Genomic DNA, 10,999 nt, shown 5'->3' on the forward strand with positions numbered 1-10,999 from the left:
GTGCGCTTGCAGCCCAGAAAGCCAACTGTGTCCTGGGCTGCATCAAAAGAAGTGTGACCAGCAGGTCGAGGGAGGTCATTCTGCCCCTCTACTCCACTCCTTTGAGACCCCACCTGGAGTACTGCATCCAGCTCTGGGGGCCCCAGTAAAACAAAGATCGAGCTGCTGGAGTGAGTCCAGAGGAGGGCCACGAAGCTGATCAGAGGGCTGGAGCACCTCTCCTCTGAGGACAGGCTGAGAGAGTTGGGATTGTTCAGCATGGAGAATCGAAGGCTCCGGGGAGATCTAATTGTGGCCTTCCAGTACCTAAAGGGGGCCTACAGGAAAGCTGGTGAGGGACTGTTTATGAGGGAGTGTAGTGACAGGACAAGGGGTAATGGGTTCAAGCTGAAGGAGGGTCGATTTAGATTAGATGTTAGGAAGAAATTCTTCCCTGTGAGGGTGGTGAGGCACTGGCACAGGTTGCCCAGAGAGGTTGTGGATGCCCCATCCCTGGAAGTGTTTAAGACCAGGTTGGGTGGGGCTTTGGGCAATGTGGTCTAGTGGAGGGTGTCCCTGCCCACGGCACAGTGGTTGGAACTAGATGATCTTTGAGGTCCCTTCCAACCCAAGCCATTCTATTATTCTCTTCTATTCTATGATTCTATGAAATTCTAAGTATCATTAGATTTCACAAAACAAAAATCCTCATCAATTCACACCCAGTTCTACCAGCTGTAGAATTCCACTATAGTGAAAAACCACACTCGATCTTTTGCAAATTGCAATTAGCAATAATGCCATCTTGGTATCTTTTAGCACTGCATTGTAAAGCTTCACATTTACTGGAAGATGCACCCCTTGTTTATGAACTACAAGTGAATCCTTCATCCAAAAGGCTTATTTCACACACAGACACGCCAGTCGCCCCATGGGCTTCCTATCAACAACCGTTTATCAATTATCACAGTCCTTACACGTTGCACTGCTAGTCAGAAAGACAGAGCACTTAATATCTGGGGAATGGTGAAATCACACCATCACCATCATTGGGAACCTTCTCATCTTCATGGTCACAGTAAACCCCACCCTCCACATGGCCAGGTACTTCTCCCTCTGGGTCCTGTTCTTCCTGGATATTTCCACAGCATCGATTGTTGTTCCTAAGCCTTCTATTAGGCTGGATGGTGATGGAATGAGCACATACCGAATCAGATACTGGCATGGAGAGGCATATCATTGCAGCTGTTCAAAAAATCCACTCTGTTTTCTACACAATTAGATAAAATCCACTGCAAGCAAGGAAAAGAGACCAGATGAATTTCTATGGCACTTACAGCTCTATGTGTGAAGCTCACCCATCCCCTGTTCTTAGGCACCTGCAGTGTAGGCATCCGAATGCAATGTGGTGAGACCCCTCTACAGTCAATGAGGGGCAGGGGAGAGAGGGGCATACTGGGATATGGTCTTTCCAGAGGGCATTTTTTGCCCCCATGTGAGAGGATTCTCTTGTTTGACTGACCATGCCTCTGGAGGAGGCTGTTCATTTGTGCTGTCTTGCTGTCTCTAGAAAGAGCATAGATGGCAACCTCTGCCAGTAAGCGTGCTGAAGCCCCTCCATGGTTTCCAGATGCTTGAGAAGAGACTCAGATCTACAGGCAGAAGGTGCACACAGGAAGTGTAAATGCAACCCTAATAACTCATGATACATCTGCTATGCCATAGATGCTTGCAACTCTCATGTTTGTGCAAGGTTAAAATCCCTTCTTGACCAGAGGAAGGAGGACCTGCTCTGCACTGCTAGTTTGCACTTTGTCCTTCCCTTCACTTCCTGACCATCCACAGTGCCCTCATGCTAATTCTTCCACTGGCTTCCGGGTTGAGTCACCTGCCCCCAGGGAAAGAAACAGAGACTGAAGGCCTGCCTTGTATGGGAGCTGTAGGCCTTCAGGTGCAAAAGTAGTAGGTTCTGTGAACATCGGCCTGAATCAAGCACTACTCCTGAAATCACCATGGACTGAGGAGTTAGGACATATGCATACACATACATATATACTTATACATATAATGAATAACACTCCTGACTGAGACAGACATTTCTGAGTCCCAGCTGGGACCCCCATCATCACATTTTAATAATTGAAGGTAGATCTTACAGACAAAGAAGTCAGAGAAGAGGACTAAGAAATCTTCATTTGCCTCAGGATGGAATAAATCACCCATAGTATTATGTTGACTTTGGAAGGATCCTGGACAGCCAGCTGAGACTTTGTTTTCTTAATTTTATATGGCTGAGCTAAGTGACATTATTCCCGTACCCATACACTCAACTCTGAATGAATCTCAGGGGATCCTCCACATAGCATATCCATGGTAGGAGTGGTCAGACCTAAAAAGTTTTTTCCCCAAGGTATTATCCAAATCTCAAAAAAAGAGTATGAGCTCAAATATTAGCATGAAAATATAAAACATAGCTGTCTGCCAAAGTTCTTGCGTACTTTTTTTCCTGTTGTGGTAATAAAATTTTATGTTGTGGAAATGCCTAAAGTACTCCCCTTTGATCAGTCTTTCACTCTGGCCATGCCCCTGCAAGCAGATAAGAAAAATAAAATTTCTTTCCCAAGCAGCTGAGTAGAAAACCAAAAGCAGGCAATGATGATGTATGGAACAACACAAGGAGATCCAAACCACACTTGAGAACTCCTAAGCTCCATTCTACTGAAGCAGACATGGTCACAGAAACAATTTATAGTAAGAACTTGATAAGAATAAATAGTTCGCATTGTGGACTTTAGGACATGGGCATGACTGTAATTGAAATGGAGACTGGCACTGCTACAGTGTAGGTCAGGCAGGGGCTGAGTGCCCAGGCCTGTGCTTAAATGAGGCTCCTGCATCCACGTTCAAAGGGTGTGGGTGGAGGCCCCAGGTGAGGCTGGTCAGGGACATAATGGCCTATCAGTTCGCTCAGGCTCCTGACAGTTTGTTAACATACACATGAAAATGAACTTTGCATTGGAAAACAGTTTAGTGGGGCATGAACTTCCAGCTTTCACCATTCAAAACATTTCCTTGCAGAAATCAGGGAGGAATCCGTCACACACCTCCACATACCTTTCTGTAAATGAAATAATAGGCACTATGACAGGAACTTTCTGTGTGATGATGTGTCATCTGCTCTGAAGGTTAGGAATCTTTGTCCAAGATATATATAGTATTGATTTTAATTTCCTATAGAAATCTAAAGAGTTGTTTTACGTGTCTGCATTGTCTGGTTTGGATTTTATCACACCTCATTTCAAATGGATCAAATCTGGCTATTTCCAACTGATTAAGTGAAAGAGATGTTGTATGTGGTCAGGGCAGATAAACAGGCATACCACCTAATCCACATCCACGCATCATCTTTATCCCTGTGTTGGGTTTACATGGCAAGGTTTTGGTAGCGTGGGTGGGGGGCTACAGGGGTGGCTTCTGTGAGAAGCTGCTAGAAGCTTCCCCTGTGTCTGATAGAGCCAATGCCAGCCATCTCCAAGATGGACCTGCCACTGGCCAAGGCCAAGCCAATCAGTGTCTCTGTGATAATGTAATTAAGAAGGGAAAAAACCAGTTAGAGAGAGCTTTTGCAGCCAGAGAGAGGAGTAAGAAGATGTAAGAAACTCTGCAGACACCAAGGTCAGTGAAGAAGGAGGGGCAGGAGGTGCTCCAGACACCAGAGCAGAGATCCCCCTGCAGCCCATGGTGAAGACCATGGTGAAGCAGGCTGTCCCCCTGCAGCCCATGGAGGAAGGATGAGGGGGTGTAGAGATTCCACCTGCAGCCCATGGAGGACCCCACGCTGGAGCAGGTGGAGGCACCTGAAGGAGGTTGTGGCCCGTGGGGAGCCCACGCTGGAGCAAGCTCCTGGCAGGACCTGTGGATCTGTGGAGAGAGGAGCCCACGCCAGGGCAGGTTTGCTGGCAGGACTTGTGACCAGTGGGGGACCCCACACTGGAGCAGTCTGCTCCTGAAGGTCTGCACCCCATGGGAGAGACCCACGCTGGAGCAGTTCGTGAAGGACCATAGCCTGCGGGAGAGACTCATGTTGGAGAAGTTCATGAAGGACTGTCTCCCGTGAGAGGGATTCCATGTTGGAGCAGGGGAACAATGAGAGGAGTCCTCCCCCTGAGGATGAAGAAGCGGCAGAAACAATGTGTGATGAACTGACCGTAACCCCCATTCCCCGTCCCCCTGTGCCGCTGAGGTGGTGGAGGTTGAAGCCAGGAGTGACGTTGAACCCGGGAAGATGGGAGGAGTGGGGGGAGGTGTTTTAAGATTTGATTTTATTTCTCATTCCTCTACTCTGTTTTGCTTAGTAATAAATTAGATGAATTCCCTCTCTAAGTTCGGTCTGTTTTGCTCATGATGATAATTAGTGAGTGATCTCTCCCTGTCCTTATCTCGACCCACAAGCTTTTCATTATACCTTTTCTCCCCTGTCCGGTGAATGAGGGGAGTGATAGAGCAGCTCTGGTGGGCACCTGGCCCCCAGCCAGGGTCAACCCACCACAGTCCCCCACCCTCCCACCCCCAGGGTACTGGGAACTCTGCTACGAAGTCATTGTCATGCACTCTCTGCTTTGTGGCTCCAGATTTCAAAATATCACCAAAGCCTACAAAACCCCTTGTCACCATATCTTTCAAGGCCTGTTTGACTTGTTCATTTTGAAGGGCGTAGATGTAAGGGTTACACAGCTGAGTAATCACACAGTAGAGAAAAGATACAACTTTGTCAAAATCCGTCCTACCCCGCTGTCTTGGTCGGATGTAACTGAAGATGGAGCTGCTGCACAGAATAGTGACCACAATGAGATGAGCAGAGCATGTGGAAAAGGCTTTTTTCCTGCTTGCTGAAGACTGGATGTGTGTGACAGTGTAGATGATATAGGCATAAGAAAGGACGATTACTGATAAGGTGCCAGGTAATATTAGAACACTTGTCACTAGCATTACTTTCTGAGCAAGGCCTGTGTCTGTGCAGGACAGCTGGAGCAGTGGTGTTATAGCACAGTAGAAGTGGTTGATGATGTCAGGCCTGCAGAATGTCAAATGCAGTATAATTGTCAGTGGGGAGAACACCAAGAAGAAACTCACCACCTAGCAGCCCAGCACTAGCTGAAGGTGCCTAATGCAAAGGGTGGCAGGTGGCCACATAGCAGTAAAAGGACATGAGAGCTAAGCAGAAGAAAGTGCAGATACTCAGGATGAAGGAGAGGGATAACTGAAGGAAACATCCAGAGAGGGAAATTGGTTTTGCTCATGTGAGGAGGCTGTAGAGTGCCTTTGGCATGAAGGTAGATGTGAAACACATTTCCACAAGGGAGAAATTCCTGAGAAAGAAATACATGAGGATGTAAAATCATTGGTCCATCAGTGTGATGGTGATACAGCAATGTTTCCAAGGAGGATCAGGAGGAAGTCAACAAAGAGAATGACAAATAGGATGATCTCACAAAAGTGATTGATAGTGAGTCCCAAGAGAATGAAGTCCACCACTGATGACTGATTCATCTCTGAAAGCTAAAAGATAGTAAAAAAGATGTTAAAAATGTTCCAAGAAGCAGAAATGAAAGCCTAATCAGGTGGTACATGTGGTGATCCTAACCGGAAGACTACTGGTGGTGGGTTCACCCTGGCTGGAGGCCAGGTGCCCACCAAAGATGCTCTATCACTCCCCCTTCTCAACTGCACAGGGTAGAGAAAATATGAGAGGCTCGTGGGTTGAGATAAGGACAGGGAGAGATCATTCACTAATTACCATCACAGGTAAAACAGACTCAACTTTGAAAAAAATATCCAATTTATTACCAAGAAAACAGAGTAGAGCAATGACAAATCAAGCCAAATCTTAAAACACTCCTCCCACATCTTCTTCCAGGGCTTAACTTTATTCCCAAATTTTCTACCTACTCCCCCAAGCAGCACAGGGGGACAGGGAATGGGGGTTGTGGTCAGTTCATCACACATTGTCTCTGCTGCTCCTTCCTCCTCAGGGGGAGGACTCCTCACACTCTTCCCCAGCTCCAGTGTGGGATCCCTCTTACATGAGACAGTCGTCCATTAACTTCTCTAACGTGAGTCTTGCTCATGGGCTGCAGTTCTTCACAAACTGCTCCAACATGGTCCATGGGGTGCAGAACTTCAGGAGCAGACTGCTCCAGTGTGGGTCCCCCATGGGGTCACAAGTCCTGCCAGCAAACCTGCTCTTGGCGTGGGATCCTCTCTCCACAGGTCCACAGGTCCTGTCAAGAGCTTGCTCCAGCGTGGGCTTCCCACGGGATCACAGCCTCCTTTAGGTGTCTCCACCTGCTCTGGCGTGGGGTCCTCCACAGGCTGCAGGTGGAATCACTGCTCCTCATCATCCTCCATGGGCTGCAGGGGGACAGCCTGCTTCACCATGGTCTACTCCATGGGCTGCAGGGGGATCTCTGCTTCGGTGCCTGGAGCACCTCCTCCCCCTGCTTCTTCACTGACCTTGGTGTCTGCAAAGTTTCTTACATCTTCTCACTCCTCTCTCTGGTCACAAAAGCTGCTGCTCCTTTTTTTGTCCTTCTTAAATATGTTATCCCAGAGGCACTGTCACCATTGGTGATTGGCTTGGCCTTGGCCAGCGGTGGGTCCATCTTAGAGCCGGCTGGCATTGGTTCTGTCAGACCTAGGGAAAGCTTCTAGCAACTTCTCACAGAAGCTACCGCTACCAAAACCTTGCCACACAAACCCCAAACACTACTGTAAGCTGAAGAGTGAGTGATCTACATAAAAACTGACCTGAGCAGGCACCTGCCTGTACTGCCTATATCACTTGGCCACAGGACAAATAGCTGGCATATCATGATGAAGCAGCCTTTATGCAGCTGCCACTTGGCAGCAGTGATGATGCCGTGTTCTTGTCCTCTTCTTAAAGTGATGCTTCATGTTCTCATGTGGACATCCTTCTGCTGGACAGTAGAAATCATGAATAGCATTTTTTACTTCTTAAGAAAATCTGATAAGAGCTCAAAATACCATAATGCGGGGGAATTACTCCACAGACAGGATCTGTGCCACAGGCTGTGACTTGGCTAGAAGTCCATCCAATGTTTCACAGCTGTGGGTTCCTAGCATCTGAAGGGACATAAGACTATCTATACTATTCCCTTTCCTTTTTCATAGCTCGAAAAAATGGTATTTTAATTAAGACCTTACAGAATCTGAATACCTTTGTTACTAGTATCCATTACAAATCTCAGAGGCCACACATTATCATACCTTTGAGGGTGGTTTCCAAATCCAAAAAAGGCATACCCTTTTCCATAGAAATCTTTCCATAGAAATTGCTACTTGTCTAAGTACCAGTGTATTCCTCAGTACTCCCTGCATTATCAGAGGCAGAGATTCAATATCTCCAGAGAGACTTTCTGCTGATCTTATGCTGAGTGTCTAAAGTACCAGTATGTGTTCACTCTGGAGACACTGACCCTAGATGATGAGATGAGATTTAGATCTTCCCCTGTCTTATTTGTGGTACCACAGGTTAGGATCTGCAAGCATACCTTACCATTTCTGACTAATTTATTATTTTCCAGGCTGGCTTCCTGACTTAGCAGACAAATACAAGATTTACTATTCTACTTTTTAATCACATTTTCCTGTATTTATGGAAACATAACAACAATTACTTCCCCAAGTCCTGTAGGTTGCCAGTCTGCATCAGTTTTCAGGTAGCAGCAAGATGTACAAGGTCTTTTCATCACATTTTAGAAACACAATGAAAACCAGTAGAATAACTTTTGTCCATAAACAAAGCAAATGTTGGTATTCCCTGAGAAAACATTATTAAATTATTTTATGTAATTTGTTAGTTTATTAATTCCTCTTAATAGATATTCCTAGGGAAAAAACAAACAAACAAGCAACAGTGGTACACTGAGGAAATAGCAAGGATTTCATAAGCAGTCTGCAACTCATCCCAGTTCAATATTATCTCAAGCCTTCAAACTTCCATTAGCATGCTCATAGCCACTAATTCACAATCACTATGTGTGCCTTCTGAAACCTTCTAGGACTTTATTTTACCATGAGATGAATTCTGTGCTGGAAGTTCACTCCATTAACTGGAAAGGTCACCTGCCCATTGATCCCAAACAGAGGAACAACAATATCTGAAGTACAGCCATCTATCCTGCAAATTATGCAGTGTCACACATTACCTGTTTCTGACATGGAATACATCAGTTGAGCCTTCTTTCTCCAGCTCCACATTTTATACTTCCAGTTAGTCATACAATTTACATCTGTCTTGCAGCTTAGGGAATAATTAGGCACTGAACTTTGCTGATGACATTGCTGGGACAGATTGCTTTCATGGGCAGGTTTTGGGGATAGCTGGTTTGTAGAATCATGGAATCAGAGTAACAGAACACTTGAGGCTGGAAGGGATCTCTGGAGGTCATCTGATACAACATCCCTGATCAAGCCAGTCACTTGCCCAGAACCATGTCCAACTGGGTTTTGAATATCTCCAGGAGAGAGATGCTACAACTCCTCTCAGAAACCTGTGCCAGTGCTGAAGTCACCTTTGGGAGAAGAAGGGTTCTTATGTTCAGATGGAATCTCTTGTATTCCTGTTTGTGACAACTACCTCTGATCCTGTAACCAGTCACCACAAGAAGAGACTGGCTCTGTCCCCTTTGCACCCTCCCTTCAGGTATATATTGATGACATTGCCCCTGAGCCTAGATGTTATGATAATACAGTGGAGCTCTACTCTGAGCAGCAGGGGATGCAATCCCATCTCCAACATTTCCTTGATGGACAGTTACTGCCTTTTTTTCATTTAAAAAAAAAAAATCTGATTTGTTACAAGGAAAAGTCATATGCAGAAGAAAACAGGATTTTTTTCTTTTCCCTTACAAAATGGCAATTTATTCCCAAAAAGAAATTTCACAGAACTGTAGAGACCAGAACTTTCTGCACTTTTTCCATTGCCTTTGGTGAATACTCTACAGGGATTCTGTATTTTTTTCCCCCATCACAGTTAACTCCTTAGTGTCAGTGAAGAATTGCATTCTAAATCCTTATAATCATATTCCTATTTTCTGCTTGCAAATTGCAGTTTTTTCCACAGGATCAAAAAGGAAAGCCACTTTTGGTATGAAATTCTGTCTTGTAACAATCCACAGCTAATACTGTATAGAGACTTTGTTTTCATTTTCTGTAAAATCAGAATATTTTTGCACCAGTATGGGGGGAGAGAAGAGAACGCAATCTGCTTTCAATTAAAATGCAAGCTTTGTCTTTTGTCCCTAGTATAAGACTGAGTTGGAGCTCTGTTAAAAATTCAAAAGGCAGAAATGCTGTAAGACAGCTACCAATGGTGCAGCATAGACTGTCTTCCTTCATACCTGTCCCAACACGTGGGCAGCATCTCTGAAGCAGTCTCCATTAAGTAAGAGATACTACAAGTGGTAAGCAAGCATTTTCTGGTCATTTTGTCTTTCCTAGTGATATTCTCTTCCCTCTATATACACACTGTCCTTGGCAGTGCGTGGAATTAGTCTTTTTTCCAGTATGTTTGTCAGAAAGAGTAAATGCCTCCAGCAACCTGCTGTTTCTGTGATCCAACTTCACAAAAGCTTCTAGATGTCATTGTCAAGTTACAAGATAATACAGCATAGCTCTATTCAAAGGAGCAGGGGGTGCCAACCTGCCTTCAGCAGAAGACTCCAGCAACCTTTGCTTATAGGATTCCTGGTGCCTCTGTTGGCAAGTGCTGGGATTCAAGAAGAAAACAAAAATCTCAAATGACCTTGAGTTTCTGTTCATTCAAAAAAGAATAATAATAATAATCAGATTTGAGATTCTGTGACAAAAAGTTCTTGAAGTGCTGGAGTGCTTCACTTCATTTGTGTGGATCAGGACTATGTACAGATGCAGGAACCTCAATATAACTGGAGCAGAACTAAGACGGGGATTTTCTGTGTAGGAAAAAGAAGTAGCTGAGACTGCTTATATTGTAGGCAGAGCACAGCCCCACAACTTGAAGGACATTAAAGGAAATCATGTGTTTCAAATTACACAGTCAGTTGAAGCAACAAATCAATATTCTTGATTAGGATAATCATATCAGAAATAAGGGAGGCATTGTATATCAATCACATAAATTACATAAATGATGCGGAACATAAATAACAAGTAGGATTGCTTATGCTGATCCATGCTGATTTTGCTGTGTTAAAGGTCAGTGGAGCCACAACAAACATGAATACAAACCTCTGAACTTCTTTAACTTAAAAGAATTAAATTTTGTAATCCTGAAACATAACTTTCATAGTCACAAATAAATACAGTAAATAGCAGACAGCCATTTTATTTTTAGGGTTTTTTTTGATGCATAATGAAAATAATGAATCTTTGGAAAAGACTTGAAAGCATAATCTCAGAATAAACAAGTGAAAGAACAGCATCAAGTATGTAAGTCAAATATACAGTCAGGTGGCAGTATTTCTGCCTACATAATAATAATATAAATCATCTGCCTTTATGAAAATTATTGATATGTAATTCCCAAAGAGGTTTCTAGAATCAGTTTGCTATAGGAGCCTGCAGAAAAGTCAGCATTTTAGTCCTCATTCTTTAACCTCAAATATTTTATTTCTGGTGATTGATTTTTTCAAGACAGTCTCTACCCCTTTGTTCCTCAAGGTATAAAAGAAAGGGTTCAGCAGTGGTGTTACAAGGGTGTTCAGAAGGGATACCATTTTGTTCATATTTATTGAGGCCTGCCCTGATGTTAATGAATATGACTGCCTCATAAAGCATGATCACTACAGTCAGGTGAGCAATGCAGGTGGAGAAAGCTTTCTGTCTCCCAGAAGCAGATGGGATCCTCAGTGTAGTAAAAATGATAGCAAAGTAGGAGGTGACGGTCAAGAAGGAAGTGGTAAACAAAACAACTGTAGGAACAGTGAAAATAAGCCATTCAATACGGTGGGTGTCAGTG

General features: G+C 44.3%; 1 pseudogene; it reads right to left on the reverse strand.

Moving 5' to 3' along the window:
• Nucleotides 1–1,011: 1,011 nt before the first annotated feature.
• On the reverse strand, nt 1,012–5,529 carry LOC129195217 (olfactory receptor 6C74-like; annotated as a pseudogene).
• Nucleotides 5,530–10,999: the final 5,470 nt, after the last annotated feature.

Source organism: Grus americana, chromosome 22 (genome assembly GCF_028858705.1).
Source record: "Grus americana isolate bGruAme1 chromosome 22, bGruAme1.mat, whole genome shotgun sequence".
In the NCBI taxonomy this organism is placed as follows: Eukaryota; Metazoa; Chordata; class Aves; order Gruiformes; family Gruidae; genus Grus; species Grus americana.